Genomic DNA, 17,130 nt, shown 5'->3' on the forward strand with positions numbered 1-17,130 from the left:
TGAAGCTTGGAGGACTTTTTATACCAGAGGTTGAGCAGATGTGATCTGCGGCCTTCCTGAGTATGGTGCAGGAGCAGTGCAAGAACCAGCCCAGCAATGCAGGTTCCAAAGGGCACTGGGAGAAGAGGAGACAGCTATTACTTGATTACAATCTGCAAGTCCACAGACTCAATGTATTGTTCAGAAGTAAAAAGTTACAGGTTGTAGTAAGTGATAATGAGCGAAAGACACAGTGTGAGAGAGAGTTAGAGATATAGAGTGGAAAGACATTTAGTTACTTGACAGAGTGACCGTGGAAGGGCTCCCAAAGCTGACTTCAAGAAGGAGAATGAACCAGTCTTAGCATTTCAAGCGGAAGAAGTGGCTAAGTGGGGAAAGTCCCAAGGCAGAGAAGACGACCTTGGCATGTTCTAGGGCAATGCTTGCTTTCTTTGTTAACCACAATATATGGGCTAAAAACAGAACTACAAACAAACACCCACACGCACACATCTTATCTGCAAATCAGAACAGTCACATCTAAAACAAAAGTATCATGAAACTCTCCTTTTACCTAAAATGCTCAAATGGATTCTGGTATTTAACATCAGATTCACTGAGATATCATCTACATACAGTAAAATTCACTCTTTGTAGGTTCTATGTGTTTTGATAAATTTATGCAATCATTTACATCACCACAATCAAGCTACAGAACATTTTCATGCCCCTCAAAATTCCTTCCTGCTATTTTCAAAAAAGATTTTATTTATTTGACAGATTTCACAAGAAGGCAGAGGGGCAGGCAGAGAGAGAGAAAGGGAAGCAGGCTCCCCGCTGAGCGGAGAGCCTGATGCGGGATTCAATCCCAAGACCCTAAGATCATGACCTGAGCCGAAGGCAGAGGCTTTAACCCACTGAGCCACCCAGGTGCCCCATCCTGCTATTTTGTAGTCAATTTCCTCACCACAACATGGAGCTACTGGCAAGCACTGATTTCTGCCACTATGGATTTTTAAAAAAAATAGTTTTTCTCAATGAGTCTGTCTAGATGTTTATTAATGTTAATGATCTTTTTGAAAAACCTGCTTCAGGTTTCATTGTTCTTTCTCAACAGTTCTTTTGTTCTCAATTTTATTGATTTCTACCCTTTCTTTTTTTTTTTTTTTTTTTTTTTTATTTCTACCCTTTCTTATATCCTTCCTCCTTCACTTTGGATTTAATTTGCTCTTTTTAAAAAATTTCTGGTTTCTTAAGGTGGAAGATTAGATTACTGATTTGAAATTTTTCTTGTTTTCTAGTTTAATGTTTAAACTTCTGTTTAAGCATTGCTTTAGTGGTATCCACAAATTTTGATAATTTTGTGTTTCATTTTTATTCAATTCAAAATATTCTCTGATTTCCCTTGTGACTTCGTCTTTGACCCATGGCTTTTTGAAGAAGTGTGTTGTTTAATTTGCAAATATTTGGGAGATTTTCCAAATGTCATTCTGTTATTGATTTCTAATTTAATTTGGTTGTAATGAGAGAACATACTTTTATGATTTCAATTAGTTTAAATTTGGTGAGGCTTTTTTTATGGCCCAGAATGCAATCTGTCTTGATAAGTGTTCCATGTATTCTTAAAAAGAATGTTGTTTTTCTGTTGTTGAGTGGAATGTTCCCTAAATGTCAATTAGATCAAATTTATTGATGATGTGTTCAGGCCTTTATATCTTTGCTGATTTTCTGTCTAGTTGTCTTATCAATTACTGAGACAGGAATATGTTGAAGTCTCCAACTATAACTATGGATTTATCTATTTTGCCTTTCACTTCTAGAAATTTGGCTGTATATATTTTGAAGCTGTGTTCAATGCACGACCCTTTAGGACTGTTATGTCTTCATGAATTGATTCCGTTATTGTTGGGTCCATATTTATCCCTGGAAATATTCCTTATTGGGAAGTCTGGTTTGTCTGGTATGAATATAGCCCTTCTGCTTTCTTTTGATTAGTGTTTGCATAGTATACCTTTTTGTATCCTTTTATTTTAAGCTAAAAATGGCTCTATATTTTATGTGTTTCTAGTAGAGAGCATATAATTTGGGTCTTGCTTTCATTTGTGCAACATAGTTCAAAGGTAAAATAGGTAGCCGATAGAGTGAGAGAAAATATTCCCAATACATATAGACAACAAAAGACCAATATGAAAACAGATGAAGAATTTCTACGAATCAATAGGAAAAAGACAAAAATACACAATAGAAAAGTGAGCAAAAAACCTGGAGGGACATTTCATGAAACTGATATTCAATGGCCAATGAATTTAGGAAAAAGTGCTTAACTTCATTAATCATCAGAGAAATTCTGATTAAACCACAGTGCAATCTCACTACATATCCCCGGAAGGGCTAAAAAAAAAAGATTAACAATAGCAAGAGTTGGCAAGGATGTGGAGCAACTAGAGCTCTCATGGTGTGAATGTAAAGTTGATACAACTCCTTTGGAAAATTTCTGGCAGCATCCAAATTGAATATGGATATACATATGTATCTCCTGTGGCTAAACAATTCCACTCTTAGATACAAATGGCCAACAAAATACATGTATAATGTCTACCAAAAACATTTACTAAAATGTTCATGGTAGGGGCGCCTGGGTGGCTCAGTGGGTTAAAACCTCTGCCTTCGGCTCAGGTCATGATGGATCAAGCCCCGTGTCGGGCTCTCTCTGCTCAGCGGGGAGCCTGCTTCCCCCTCTCTCTCTCTCTGCCTGCCTCTCTGCCTACTTGTGATCTCTGTCAAGTAAATAAATAAAATATTAAAAAAAATAAAATGTTCATGGTAGCACCACTCATAGTAGATCCATACTGGAAACTATACAGATGCCATTAATAGCAGAATGGATAAATTGCAGTATATTCTCACAATGGGACATTATAGGAATGAGAATGAACTACAGTGGCGCACAATAACATGGATGAATCTCATTGACATAATGTTGAATGAGAGAAATCAGACACGAAGATGATTTACTGTGTGACTCCATTTATGTAAAATGCAAAATGGTCAACATTAATCTCTATGTTAGAATCAGGAAAGGATTGTCCTTGTAGGTAGTGATTGGAAGGAGTATATGTGGCCATCCCATAAGGTAATATTCTGAAATATTCTGTTTCTTTCTCTTGAGGGTAGTTGCAGGGCTATGTTCACTTTGTGAAAAAATATCAAGTTGTATATTTATGATATGTATACTTTGGGTATGCATGTTATACTTCAATAAAAAAATTTTCAGTGAAGAAACTGGAAAACAAAAAGTCAAATAAATTTTACAAGCCTCTTAACAAAAACAACAGACCATTGATTCCTACTTTCACCTCCATTCCTAGAGTTCTTAGTCTTTATTTTATTTATCTGTTTATTTGGGCATTAATTTTATGATTTTATTATCAAAGTTATTCATGCACACAGTTTAAACACTTCTATTACAGGGCTTGTTATGGAAAACAATACTACCCCATCCCTGGCCTTATCTGCCCACTTCTCATTCCCACCATCAGTCCAACATAGTTCATTTTGATCAGATGAATATTCATTATTTATCTATTATGACCACACAAATGTTACTGTGTAACCTCTCATTTTCCCTTGACCTAATAATTGACCTTTTGGGTATTTATTTCTATGTTCTTGCCATGAATTCAATGCCCAGATATCCCCTGATGCATATTTCTTCTCAATTTCTTCAAACACATTATGTAGTCTATCACTCTTCTGAATGAAACTCCCTCTTAAAACCTCCAACCCCTCCAAAGTGTACCGGCTACCCTCCAGTCCTTGGTGTTTCCCTTCACTATCTTCCTAGGAATTCTTTCCCTCCTCTCTTTGATAGATCTCCTGTTTCATACATATCAGGTCTTCTTTTTTATTTATCTCTTTGTTGTAGTGGAACACATCCTCTAAAAGTTTCTGAAAAAAAGGTTCATGGGAAATAAATGCTTTGAGATTTTCCATGTCTGAAAAATGTATTTAGGACACTAGACTGGAAAAAAAAAATGTTCCTCAGAAATTTGAAGGCACCGGGGCTCCTGCGTGGCTCAGTTGGTTAAGCATTTGCTTTCGGCTCAGGTCATGATCCCAGAGTCCAGGGATTGAGCTCCACATTGCATCGGACTCCATGCTCAGCAGGGAGTCTGGCTCTCCCTCTGCCCCTCACCCTGCTCGTGCTCTCTCTCTTTCTCTCTCTCAAATAAATAAATAAAATCTTTTTAAAAAAATAAAGAAGAAATTTGAGGGGATTACTTCACTGTGTTTTAGCTTCCAGTGGACAACATTCTGGCACTTGATTCTTTATATAAAACCTGTTTTATCTTCTCTAGAAGTTTTTAGGATCTCCCCTTTGTCCTCACTAGTGAAATTTTAAGATGATATTGCTCTGGAACTGGAATATTTTCTTCAATATGCAGGGCCCTTCACTTTATAAACTCATGTCCATCAGTTCTGGGAGATTGTCTTAAATTATTTCTTTGATGATATCCTTCCAAATGTTCTCTTTTTTAAAAATTTTATTTATTTATTTGACAGACAGAGATCACAAGTAGGCAGAGAGGCAGGCAGAGAGAGAGGGGGAAGCAGGCTCCCCGCTAAGCAGAGAGTCCGATGCAGTGCTCGATCCCAGGACCCTGGGATCATGACCTGAGCTGAAGTCAGAGGCTTTAACCCACTGAGCCACCCAGGTGGCCCTCTATTCTGTCTTTATACAATTCCCCAAATCATGTATTGGACCTCTTGGACTGCCTGAATTTTTTTTTCTCTCATTTTTCATATTGTTTTCTTTTTATTCTACTTCCTGGGGGATATCTCTGACTTTATCTTTCATATCTTCTTTTTCTTTTTTTATCTTCTTTTTTGTCCATCTTCCATATTATGTTTTTCATATCTGCTGTCACTTTTTTTTTTTAATTTTCAGGAGTTTTGTTTTGTTTTCTGAATGCTATTTTTTTATAGTCTTCTGTTCTTATTTCATGACTCTAATTTCTTAATTCTCTTAAAGATATTAATAATAGATTTTTTGGTATGTTTTCTTCTCCCATTTTAGTCTCTGGTTCCTCCAAGTTATTTTATTTTTGTTCTGTTTGATCTCCATATTTCAAGACAGAATTTTTTCTTAAATTTCTGGTCATCCTTGACTGTTTATATTTAGAAGGGGGCACTACAAGGCTGATTAGAAGTTCTACTCAATTTGCATGGGCATTTTCAGTTTTGATGTGATTGTCTTAGTTTGGGTTCTCTCAAAAGAGACCCTGAGACATGTACTCTAATGGAACTACTCAGTGGAAACATAGGTAGGAGAGCAAGGAAGTAAAACAGGAAAGAGAAGGCAGCCATAATGCTAACTATAACTGAGAATGACTAAGGCTTAATCCTATGGAGAAATTCTGAGAAAATGGTGTAAAACACACACCTCAGAATTATTGCAAGCAAGGGGAAGGGAAACCGGGTATTAATACAACAAATCCTGACAGCCATTGGTTGAGAATCACTCTCAGTGGGGAGGTTATTAATTCCCTGACACTTCTGGCCTGCCATATACCTAAGCAGAATAGCTTTCCCTGGCTTTGGAGAGAGACCACAGGCAAAGAGACTCAGAGGCTGACAGTTGGAAGTCAGCAAGAGTACACTGAAGTGCGACTGCCCAGGGGATATGGGTGGGGTAGTGATCTAGCTGGGCTATCACTTGGATACACCCATCTGCATTTTTAGATCTTCTCTTTTGCCCTTGTCAAAAGGACAAAAAGAGTATCTCTTGTGTGAAGGGTTCTAGTCTGGCTGCCAGAGTTCTAAGTGATCTAAGTGGGGGGGAAAGACTGTGAGTCCCAACTTTCAGTGGAAAACTCTAAACTTTCACCTCCTCCTATTTTAGGATGACACCCTTGCTGTCTGTGTCCTCCAGTCTAGAGACCCTCTACTTGGTAACTTCTAGGATATAAATCCTCAGACTTCTACTAGTTTGGGAGGGGAAGTCACATACCTGTTCTCAGAGGAGAGGTATTTGGGGTTCAGCTGCTTCTTAAGTGGACTTCCAACTAGACGTTCCGCTTTTTGGCCCCATATTCACCTCCTTAGGTGGTTCTGTCACTGATTCCTTCAGCAGCTTCTGTGATGTAAATTTGGTTGCTGCTCTGCTTTCCTCAGCTCTCTCGGGTCTGCTAAATTGGTTACCACTCGCTTTTCAGCTTTCCAGTTTCCAACATGTTGTTGCTATTGTCTCCTTTTCTATTCTCTTTGCTGTGTGATTTTGAGCATTAAAAAGAATTCTTTAGCTGAATTCCTTCTGTGTCCTTTTATAACCTACTATTTTAAAATTACAGACATTTGTGACATTTTACCTCCAGCTGACTAGAGAATTCCACTTCAGTAGCTTCTCAGATTGTCACCAAGTTTGGTGAGTAGCAGGGCATCTTGTCTGGCTGGTGAGGATGTCTCCCCTTCTACTTTCTGCCTTCATTGCTTTAGAAGCTTGAGAGCACTGATTGACCTTTTGCTTTGTATCTACAAGAAAGAGAAAGTGATAATGTGAGTCTGCTCACCATCACCCCAAGCCCCAGCACAAGTTTGAGCGCCAGTGGTTTGTAGGCCCCAGTTCATCAGCGGAAGGAGCTGTTTCCTGAGAGACGTCAGGGATGCCAGATGCAAGTCCTACTACTGTAGGACTCATTGTCCCAGTTTGTCACAAACCCCAGCATTGATGTGGTGTTCTGAGGATCGGTTGATAGCATTTAGGGTATCAGTTGTAGTAACAGCAAAGCTTCCTTAGCAGCTCTGAAAACTATGAGGATTAAACCAGAATGAGAGAGGAGGAACATGGCAGATACTTTATGGTGGCTATAGCTGATGTTTGCAAACACACATAAGGCCTCTTGTGGGCTCATCTAAAAACACCAAGGGAGGGAACTTTCTGCCAGACTGGTTGAAGCAGGTTGAGACCTATGGTGGTCTGCTGCATTGTGACCCCTAGGGGATGCCTCCCAGTATTTACAACATTGCGTAATCCCCTCTCCTTGAATCCGTGCTGGCCCTGTCACAATGTAACCAGTAGGATACAGTGGGATGTGACTAAGACTCGGTTCTGAGCCTAAGCCTAAAGAGACCCTGGTAGGTTCCATTTTTCCTCTCTAGGGAACTTAGAATCTCTAGGTCAGAAGTCTGTCTACTGTGCTCGAGTGACTGTGTGGAAAGGTCACATGGAGAGGGAGGGGCCCTGAGATTTCACAATAAGGAACTTTGGAAGCCAGCGATGATGAGAATTGAGGCCTCAGATATATGACCCTAGTTGAGCAATTGCTGTCATCCCCTGGCCACTTGAGCCCTCCAAGCTGAGGCTCAAGACATGTGAATGAAGAAGCACTTGTGTACATTCCAGTCCCAGCAGACACCCATGAATCAGAAGCAAGCTATGACCTGCTGGAATTCCTGACCCACTGCATTGTGAGAAACAATAAAACAATTACTATTTTCAGACACCAAGTTTTGGTGTAGTTTGTTGTGTATCAACAGATAACCAACTGAACCAGAAGAACTCTGGGTTCTTGATGTTTGAGGGACTTCCTCTACCCACCAAGAATGTCTGATGACATTTAGACCATGTTCAAAAAGGGCTAAACATGCAGGGCAGATAAAAACATAGACTGGTCTGGAAGAAAATATGGATTTTAGACTTTTTAAAAATCTCTAAAAATATGAACTTAGGCATTGTTTTCTTTACTTACTGTTAGGCTTCAAAAGCCTCACAAGAGTGAGAAATGTCCCAAACATTACCGCCAGATTGAGTGGCATTTTGACCCGTCCCAGTATGAGTTCCCTCTAATACGTGGCAAGGGAGCTAGGGCCTTATTCTCCACTTGTGATATTTTTTAGCAGTGGCTTAAATCTGATGCCTTTAGTTTAAAGCCAGGTTAAGTAAACTCACTTTCATACTTGTTTTAAAAATAAACTCCTACAAGAAAGGACATACTCATCTTTATAGAATCCTCCCCATGTGGTGCTGACACATTCTCTCAAGAGGTACCTTAATGTAAGGAAAGGATGATGAGGTTAGAAATAACAGAGGATAGGGTTTGAATCCCACCTCTTTCATGTTCTAGCTGTGAAGCTTTGGAGAAGTTATTCAACCTCTTTCAGTCTGTGTTCCTTCATCATTAAAAAGTGAAAATGCTAATACCTACCTTGAAGGATTGCTTTGAGAATAAAATGAGGTAATGTGTATGAAAGTACATAAAATACTGCTGGACATATGGTTAAGACTCAAAAATACCTTGACTTCATTTTGCTGCATTCAAAGGTTATTGGTGACAGGATTATGGGCTCAAGGAAGTTGAAAGAGGAGCCAGAGAGCTAGACAGCTCAGTGGCAGTTTGGTTGGGTCACCATTACTGCCTTCTCTTCTCTCTATTGCCATTGACATGGATGGTAGAGATAAAAGATCTTCAAAATAGTAACCAATTATCCTATCTTTCCTGTAACCCATGTCCCTATTCTCTTCACAGAGAACAAGGGTTCTGGTTTTATCTCAAGAGAAGAATGATAATAGTTAACACCAATTATAAATGTGTCAATTTTTTTGCTTTGGGGTTTTAAAAGCCAGACTTGCGGCATAAGAAAAATGTTTTGAAAGAATAATTGGCGGGGTGCCTGGGTGGCTCAGTCTATTAAGCAGATGCCTTTGGATCAGGTCATGATCCCAGGGTCTTGGGGTCAAACCCCATATTGGGCTCCCTGCTCAGTAGGTAGTCTGCTTCTACCTCTCCTTCTGCCTGTCCTCCCTGCTTGTGTGCTCTCTCTCTTGCCCTCTCTGTATCTCTGAAATAAATAAATAAAATCTTAAAAAGGCGAATAATTGGAGGGCTGATTTTACTTAACATTGTCACACATATGTATATACACATGCATACACCCACACTGACACATGTGTCCATGTCAACACTCAAAGAATTGGACAAAACTTCACTGGACTTCAGAGTAGGGAAGTCAAGTAGAGCAGGGAGCTGGAATGAGTTTAACCATTGGCGTAGATCCTTAGAAACTATTAATGTGTTTTTCTCTTTGCCCTTAGCAAGGAAATGACCTCCTCCTTACTTGGTTATGGCATCAATATGCTTGTGAGGAGGTTCAGATTGCTGAGAGAGGAAAAGAGGGGCACCCGTGTGTCTCAGTTGCTTGAGCATTCAGCTCTTGATTTCAGCTCAGGTCCTGGTCTCAGGGTTTTGGGATCAAGCTCCACCAGTCTTGGGCTCTGTTCTCATCAGAGCACAGAGGCACACTCTGCTTCTCCCTTGCTTTCTCTATCCCTCTGAGATTTAAAAAAAAAAATTTTTTTTTTAAAGAAAAGAAAAGAGGGGAGCCTGGATGGCTCAGTTGGTTACGTGTCCAACTCTTGGTCTCAGCCCAAGTCATGATCTCATGGTCATGGGATTGAGCCCTGCATGGGATCTGTGCTCACTGTGGAATCTGCTCCAGATTCTTCCTCCCTCTCCTTCTACCCCTCCTTGCTTCTTAAAAAAAGAAAAGAACCAATATGCATTGAAATTCAAAATAGGATTTTTCAGCAAGACAATAGGCTTGAACACTAGACTCTGTGAGAGAGAAATAATTTTCTATATTCACTTAGCACCTATTTAAGATCAAGGTCCAGGGGCGCCTGGGTGGTTTAGTCATTAAGAATCTGCCTCCTGCTCAGGTCATGATCCCAGGGTCCTGGGATCAAGCCCCGAATTGGGCTCTCTGCTCAGCAGGAAGCCTGCTTCTTTCTCTAGTTTCCAAAACTTTTTCATCACCCCATTAAACCACTCCACATTCATTAAGTAAACACTCCCATTTTCCCCCTGACTTCATCCCCTAGTAACCTCTAATCTGCTTTCTATATCTATGGATTTGCCTATTTGCCTATAGACTGCATATATCTTACGAAAAGGAATCACACATGGGTGCCTGGGTGGCTCAATTGGTTGAGCGTCTGACTTTGGCTCAGGTCGTGATCTCCGGGTCATGATCAGGGCAGGGTGTCTGCTTGTCTCTCTCCCTCTGCCTCTCCCCCTGCTCATGCGTGCTCTCTCTCTCTCTCTCTCCCCCAAATAAATACATAAAATCTTTAAAAAAAAAAAAAAAAAGGAACCACACAGGGCATCTTGTTGCCTCAGTCCATTAAGCCTTCCACTCTTGGTTTTGGCTCAGGTCATTATCTCAGGGTCTTGAGATCGCCTGGCATTGGGCTCCCTGCTCACTGGGAGTCTGCTTCCTTTCTTTCTCTCCCTCTGCTCGCCCCCCACCCCTGCTCATGCTCTCTCTCTCTAAGATAAGGAAATAAATCTTAAAAAAAAAAAAGGGAATCACACTATATGTGATCTTTTGTGTCTAGCTTCTTACACTTAACATAATGTTTTTGGGGTTCATCAAAGTAGCCTGTATCAGTACTACATTCCTTTATATGGCTGAATCCTTACTATTCCATTCTATGTATATATCATAATTTGTTTATCCATTCATCAGTTGATGGACACTTGGGTTGTTTCTACCTTTTGACTATTATAAGTAGTACCGCTACAAACACTCTTGTACAATTTTCTGTGTGGACGTATGCTTTTATTTCTCAGGTAAAATTGCTGGTTCATGCACAAAACAACCCTACTTAAAGGGGTAAGGACAGTTTCTAGTTGGCAGTAGGATACTGTTGCAGTAAGGAAAAGAGGCCAGCATGAATGAAACTCAGCTCTGATTTGGACAGAAGTAACTGGGCATTTATAAGGGAGAATGAGGGAACAGGAAGGAGGGGTGAGTAGCTGACTTTGTAGAGTGGAAGTGAAGAATTACAAAAAGCAGGAAGCCGAGTGGTTGATCATGTGACATCCATTTAGGTTTATTACCTGGTGCTTATCTAGGTTAGGCTCTCACACTCCCACAGAGGCTGGGAGACAGGGGCATACCTTTACGTGTTGGCTGGAACAAACAATAAGTTCTTTGGCAGCGTCGAGTTTTCTCAGGCAGGCACTTTAAGTGGGACAAGGGTCATCCTAGGGATGTGGCCTTGAACTCTTAGAAACAACGCTGTGGTATTTAAGTCTTTATAGGGCTAGATGGAAAGGGTTTAGAGAAACATGGCTGGAGTTCGGTCAGTCATATGGTAATTCTGTACTTAATTTTTGAAAGAACCCTGGTTATCTTTGAGTGCCTTTTGAAATACATGTGAATATACTGCTATTTCAAAAATTAAAGTAGTAATAAAACGCACATTATAGAAGACATCATACATAGGCATATAACCAAGAAGAATTACTATCAAGAATTTATGGAGAACTTCCTCAAATCAATATGAGAAAGACAATAAACCCAACAGAAAAAGTGAAAATAGTACGAAAGACAACTCAAAGAAGAAACAAAAACTGTCAATTAAAAATAACGAGATAACATTTTACATCCATCAAATCAGCAAAGATGAGTCCGCTAATAGCAAATGTTGGTGACTCTATGGGGCAACAGGGACCCTCTTTTCTTTTTAAGATTTTATTTATTTATTTGAGAGAGAAAGAGAGAGTACGAGCTGGAGAGAGAGCGAGAGCAGAAGCAGGGTGGTGGGGGAGAGGGAGAAGTGGACTCCCCGCTGAGCAGGGAGCCTGACATGGGGCTCACTCATCCCAGGACTCTGAGATCATGACCTGAGCCAAAGGCAGAGACTTGACTGAGTAACCTAGGCACCCTGCAGGTTTGAGGAATTTAAGGAAGCTTTGTAGCTGGATTTGTCCTGGAGAAATCTGGCCATGTGGTCATGAGTAGCACACTGGACCATTTAAGCCATGGTGACAGAAAAACATATGTAAGGCCTTATCTTTTTTTAAGGTTTTATTTTTAAGTAGTCTCTACACCCAAACTGGGGCTTGAATTCACAATCCCAAGATCAAGAGTCACTTAATCTACTAACTGAGCCAGCCAGGCACCTCTTTAAGGCCGTCTTTAGGGGTGTCTGGGTGGCTCAGTCAGTTAAGTGTCTGCCTTCAGCTCAGGTCATGATCCTGGAGTTCCATTTCAAGCCCTGTGTTGGGCTTCCTGCCCCGGGAGGGGGGGGGCGGCAGTCTGCTTCTCCCTCTGCCCCTCACCCTGTTTGTGTGTGCTGTCTCTCTCTATCAAGTAAATAAACAAATAAATAAATAAAACTTTAAAAGAAAGAAAGGTATCCTTTATAAAGAAAATATAATGGGCACCTGACTGGCTCAGTTAGTAGAGCTAGCACCACTTGATGTCGGGGTTGTGAGTTCAAGCCCCAGGTTGGGTGTAAAGATTACTTGAAAGTAAAGTCTTTTTTTTTTTAAACTTCAAGTTTATTTCTTTATTTTTTTATAAGATTTTATTTATTTATTTGACAGAAAGAGAGGTCACAAGTAGGCAGAGAGGCAGGCAGAGACACAGAGGGGAAGCAGGCTCCCTGTCCCTGCCTTTTTGTTGTTTTTAAGATTTTATTTATTAGAGAGAGAGTGTGTGTATGTGTGTGTGGGTGTGAGCATGAGCAGGAGGAAGGGCAGAGGGAGAGGAGAGCCCAACTTGGGGCTTGATCCCAGGACCCTGAGATCATGACCTGAGCCAAAGGCAGAGGCTTAACCCACTGAGCCACCCAGGCACCCTTGAAAGTAAGTCTTAAAAAAAAAAAAAAAAGAAAAGAAGTCTTAAAAAAGAAAATAGAAGACCAGATATGAATTTTTCTTTGAAGAACGGAAGCCTTTTTTTTAATTAACAAAGGGCTCACAAATGAGATTCGGAAAACTTCAAAGAGCTAAATAGAAATCTCAAAGTGAATGCATTTTTACGTTGCACTTACTGCTTTCCAGATTCTGGCCCCCTGAGGGAAGAGAATGCTCACTACTGTACCTGTTGTGCTGAGGATGTCACATCCATGATCTCTGAGTTCAGGTCGTTGCCTCTCTACCTGCTCATCTACCGCACTCCTCAGTGGGTGAGAACTTCCAAAAGGGCAGGGACTAGCATGCCTGGCTGGCTCAGTCAGTTAAGTGTCTGCCTTCAGCTCCGGTCATGATCCTGGGGTCCTGGGATCAAGCCCCAAGTTGGGCTCTCCTCTCCCTCTGCCCTTCCCCCTGCTCATGCTCACACCCACACACACACTCTCTCTCTCTCTAATAAATAAATAAAATCTTAAAAACAACAAAAAGGCAGGGACTGTGTCTGTCCCGTCTCTGCTGTGTGCCCGGCACTTTGTGTCATGAGCACAGCTGTGCCCCTGGCTCTGTGCCACAGCTGGCCCCCAATAAAGACTTCTTTTTTGTGTTTTAATTGCTGAGTCAACAGCTATCTTCTTGGTCTCTTGTTTTACATTTATTAGATAAACCAAAAGAACTGTTCAGTTTGTTGTATGAACACGTGTAGAGGCATATATGACTGAAATTAATTATCTAACAATACAGAATGTATTGTTTAGTATGTAAAGTCCATCAAGGCTTCGGGATTCTGAGCTATTTTGCTAGAACGGAAAACCGCCTGAGCCATCTCCATCTCCAGCAGATGCATGTTGTTTCCTGTGATAATTAAGGCATGTGATGGTCCTCCCAAGTCCATAGCACGCGTTTGCTGCAAGTGCCAGCTGCAATTTTCTGGTCCTGGCTAAGCTAACACGTGTCTCCTTGGTAACTACTGATTCTTCTCCTCGTATTCTTTGATACCGAACAATCTCCAGAAGTTGCTGCGCTGCTAGGTTTTCATTCACATAACAAGAAGGTTCAGAGGTCTTCCTTCCTTCGATGAGATTTTCCAAAGACTGCTCCTTTACTTCTATATCCAGGACAGTGTGTGCGTGCTGTTCTGTCTTTTCTTCACTTTGTCAAAGAAGCTTTCTGGTCTCTGAGTGCCCAAAAAACCAACAGAAATTATCTCTCCAAATTTACACAACTGTAAACTACAGCAGCCTATAGCATTTATTATGGAACCATTTTGAATAACTCCATAAGAGATTCCCAGTTTTGTTGCTCTCAGAATAAGATCCTTGTATGTTGTAGCCCCAAATGGATCATCAGCCACAAGGAAGGCAACACCATTGATATTGGCATCCTTCAGAATATTATCTGCTTCTTGTTCCACTTCTTCTTTATGATCAAGAATCAATTTTTTTTTCATAAGACTCTTCCAGGGCGTTCTTCCCTACTGTCAGGACTGAGGTATAGGCTTCTGCATACACTTAAGTGTGTTGTCTTCCAATTTCTGGCCCCTTGGATGTTGTTCTTGGCATCACCCAGGCCCAAGTTGACCAGGTTAAATACATTTCAAATTCCAGGGGCAGGGAGGCCACTAACGGCTGCCTTTCTGAAGAAGCAGCTACTGATCAGAGTGCTTCTTCTTCTTCTTCTTCTTTTTTTTTTTTTAAGATTTTAGGTATTTATTTGACAGACAGAGATCACAAGCAGACAGAAAGGCAGGCAGAGAGAGGTGGGGGAAGCAGGCTCCCCGCTGAGCAGAAAGCCAGATGCGGGGCTCGATCCCAGGATCCTGGGATCATAACCTGAGCTGAAGGCAGAGGCTTTAACCCAGTGAGCCACCCGGGCGCCCCTGATCAGAGTGCTTCTTACACTGAATTTGCATCCTGCATAAAAATGAAGCAAGACATTATTAAGTGTAGTAACACTTTTTTTTTTCCTTTTATGACTAATTTTTTTTCTGAGGAGCACTGACCAAAGAAGGGAAGATGGTTTCTTAGACCTGTTTTAAAGGGTGTGTTTTCCCTGGGTTTTTTTTTTTTTAAAGATTTTATTTATTTATTTGACAGAGATCACAAGTAGGCGGAGAGGCAGGCAGAGAGAGAGGAGGAAGCAGGCTCCCCGCCGAGCAGAGAGACCGATGCGGGGCTCGATCCGAGGACCCTGGGATCATGACCTGAGCCAAAGGCAGAGGCTTCAACCCACTGAGCCACCCAGGCGCCCCTTCCCTGGATTTTTGACATTGCTTTTCAGAGGGATAATTGACCTTACTCTTTCACTCTCAAGACAGGAATCATGTACATTCACCCCCTTTTTACTTAACACCTTTCATTTCCCATCAAAGAAATGATGCTAAAATACAGAAAGCCACATTTCCTTCTTCTAACCCAATCTCTACCCTACTTTCATGATCAGCTATTTCCCAGTCTGGATATGAAAATTTATGAGAAACTCTGTAGGACATTCAGTGTGCTTTGTAGTAGTGCAATTTTGTGATCTGGACACATGGTGGAAAAGAACATTCTTGTAGCAGTTTGAGATGGAGCCTAGACGGTCCCTGGCCTTTGAAAGTGCCCTCACGCCCAGTGTCACATGGGTGTTCTCATCCCCCATCTTGCTTCCCCTGCTATCCGAATCTGTGCGGTTATCTGTGTTTGGATAGTCTGGAAGAGCAGGGAGAAGAAGAGATGGCAAAAGAGCATCCAGCCATCTGTTGTAGTTAATGTCAGGAGTTCTCTTATCTCTCTGAGAACTGGAAAGTCACTGGGGGAATAATTACCACATGGACTAAAAATCTCTATTAGTCTTTGGGTAGAACAATGCAAACAGGAATTTTCCAATGTTCCCCATCCAATCTTTGTGTCCTCAAAAACATCTCAACGGATGTTGAGATGGGGTGAGGGGAGATGGGGCGGGGTGAGATTTAATCCTCCATCTCAAGGCAACTAGGTATCATAACCATGTCACATGACATTTGAAAATAGTGAAAAGTTTTGCTTTTTGATTATTTTTCCCTACTCTTTTTCTTACGCTTCCTCTTTTCTCCAAACACAATTTTTTTAAATTTAAATTTTATTATTATTTTTTAAACATATATTTTTATCCCCAGGGGTACAGGTCTGTGAATCGCCAGGTTTACACATTTCACAGCACTCACCATAGCACATACCCTCCCCAATGTCCATAACCCCACCCCCCTCTCCCAACCCTCCTCCCCCCATCAACCCTCAGTTTGTTTTGTGAGATTAAGAGTCACTTATGGTTTGTCTCCCTCCCAATCCCATCTTTCCAAACACAATTTTTAATGTAGTGTATATACCAGGGGATAGACTTCTTCATGTACTTTGCATCCTAAATGCTTTCCTTTGTGGAGAATCCAGAAGCAGTGATGTGTTTTTAATTTAATTTATTTATTTGAGAGAGAGTGAGTGTGAGAGAGCAGGGAGAGGGAGAAGCAGGCTGCCCACTGAGCAGGGAGTCTGATGTGGGGCTCGATCTCAGGATCCTGGGATCATGACCAGAGCCTAAGGCAGATGCTTAACCTATTCCACCCATGAGCCCCGCAGTGATATGTTTTTCGAAAGCAACTGTGCTATAATACCTTTTTTTTTTTTTAACTTGAATAACTCACAAGGAGGGAAACTGTAGATTTGGAATTTAACTTGGCAAGATAATATGTAGATATGATTAACTATAATGAAATCGGCAAGGTCTCAAATGGAGCTATCAATATAAGGTTGATGTGCAAATGTAACTTCATATAACAAAATATAATTTTAACTTGAAGTGAACAAACACAATTTTCTATAACAAATGGTCTGACAAATGCAATTTTCTATAATGAAAAAAGCCTTAAATTTTAGGTTATAATTTATGGAGGTAAAAGTAGCCTATCACAGAGGCTACCTTGATTTTATCTCACTTTTATTTATTTATTTACTATTTAATTCAATTTAATTTAAATCCAGTTTATTTAAATTCAATTAACATACAGTATATCATTAGTTTCAGAAGTAGTGTTATTATTCAGTTGTGTTTATTTATTTATTTTTTAAAAGATTTTATTTATTTATTTGACAGAGAGAGAAATCACAAGTAGGCAGAGAGGCAGGCAGAGAGAGAGGAGGAAGCAGGCTCCCTGCCAAGCAAAGAGCCCGATGTGGGGCTCGATCCCAGGACCCTGGGATCATGACCTGAGCCGAAGGCAGAGGCTTTAACCCACTGAGCCACCCAGGCACCCCTCAGTTGTGTTTAATACCCAGTGTTCATTACATCACGTGTTCTCCTTAGTGCCCATCCCCCAATTACCCCATTGCCCTCATCCGCTGCTCCTTCAGCAACCCTGTTTGTTTCCTCAGTTTGTCTCCCTCTCTGATTTCATCTTATTTTATTTTCCCCTCCCTTCCCCTATGAGTCTCTGTTTTGT

General features: G+C 40.8%; 1 pseudogene; it reads right to left on the bottom strand.

Annotated features, from left to right (window-relative positions):
• Positions 1–13,431: 13,431 nt before the first annotated feature.
• On the bottom strand, positions 13,432–14,267 carry LOC111152455 (annotated as a pseudogene).
• Positions 14,268–17,130: the final 2,863 nt, after the last annotated feature.

Source organism: Enhydra lutris, unplaced genomic scaffold (assembly GCF_002288905.1).
Source record: "Enhydra lutris kenyoni isolate GAN:26980312 unplaced genomic scaffold, ASM228890v2 scaffoldscaffold28, whole genome shotgun sequence".
Lineage (NCBI taxonomy): Eukaryota > Metazoa > Chordata > Mammalia > Carnivora > Mustelidae > Enhydra > Enhydra lutris.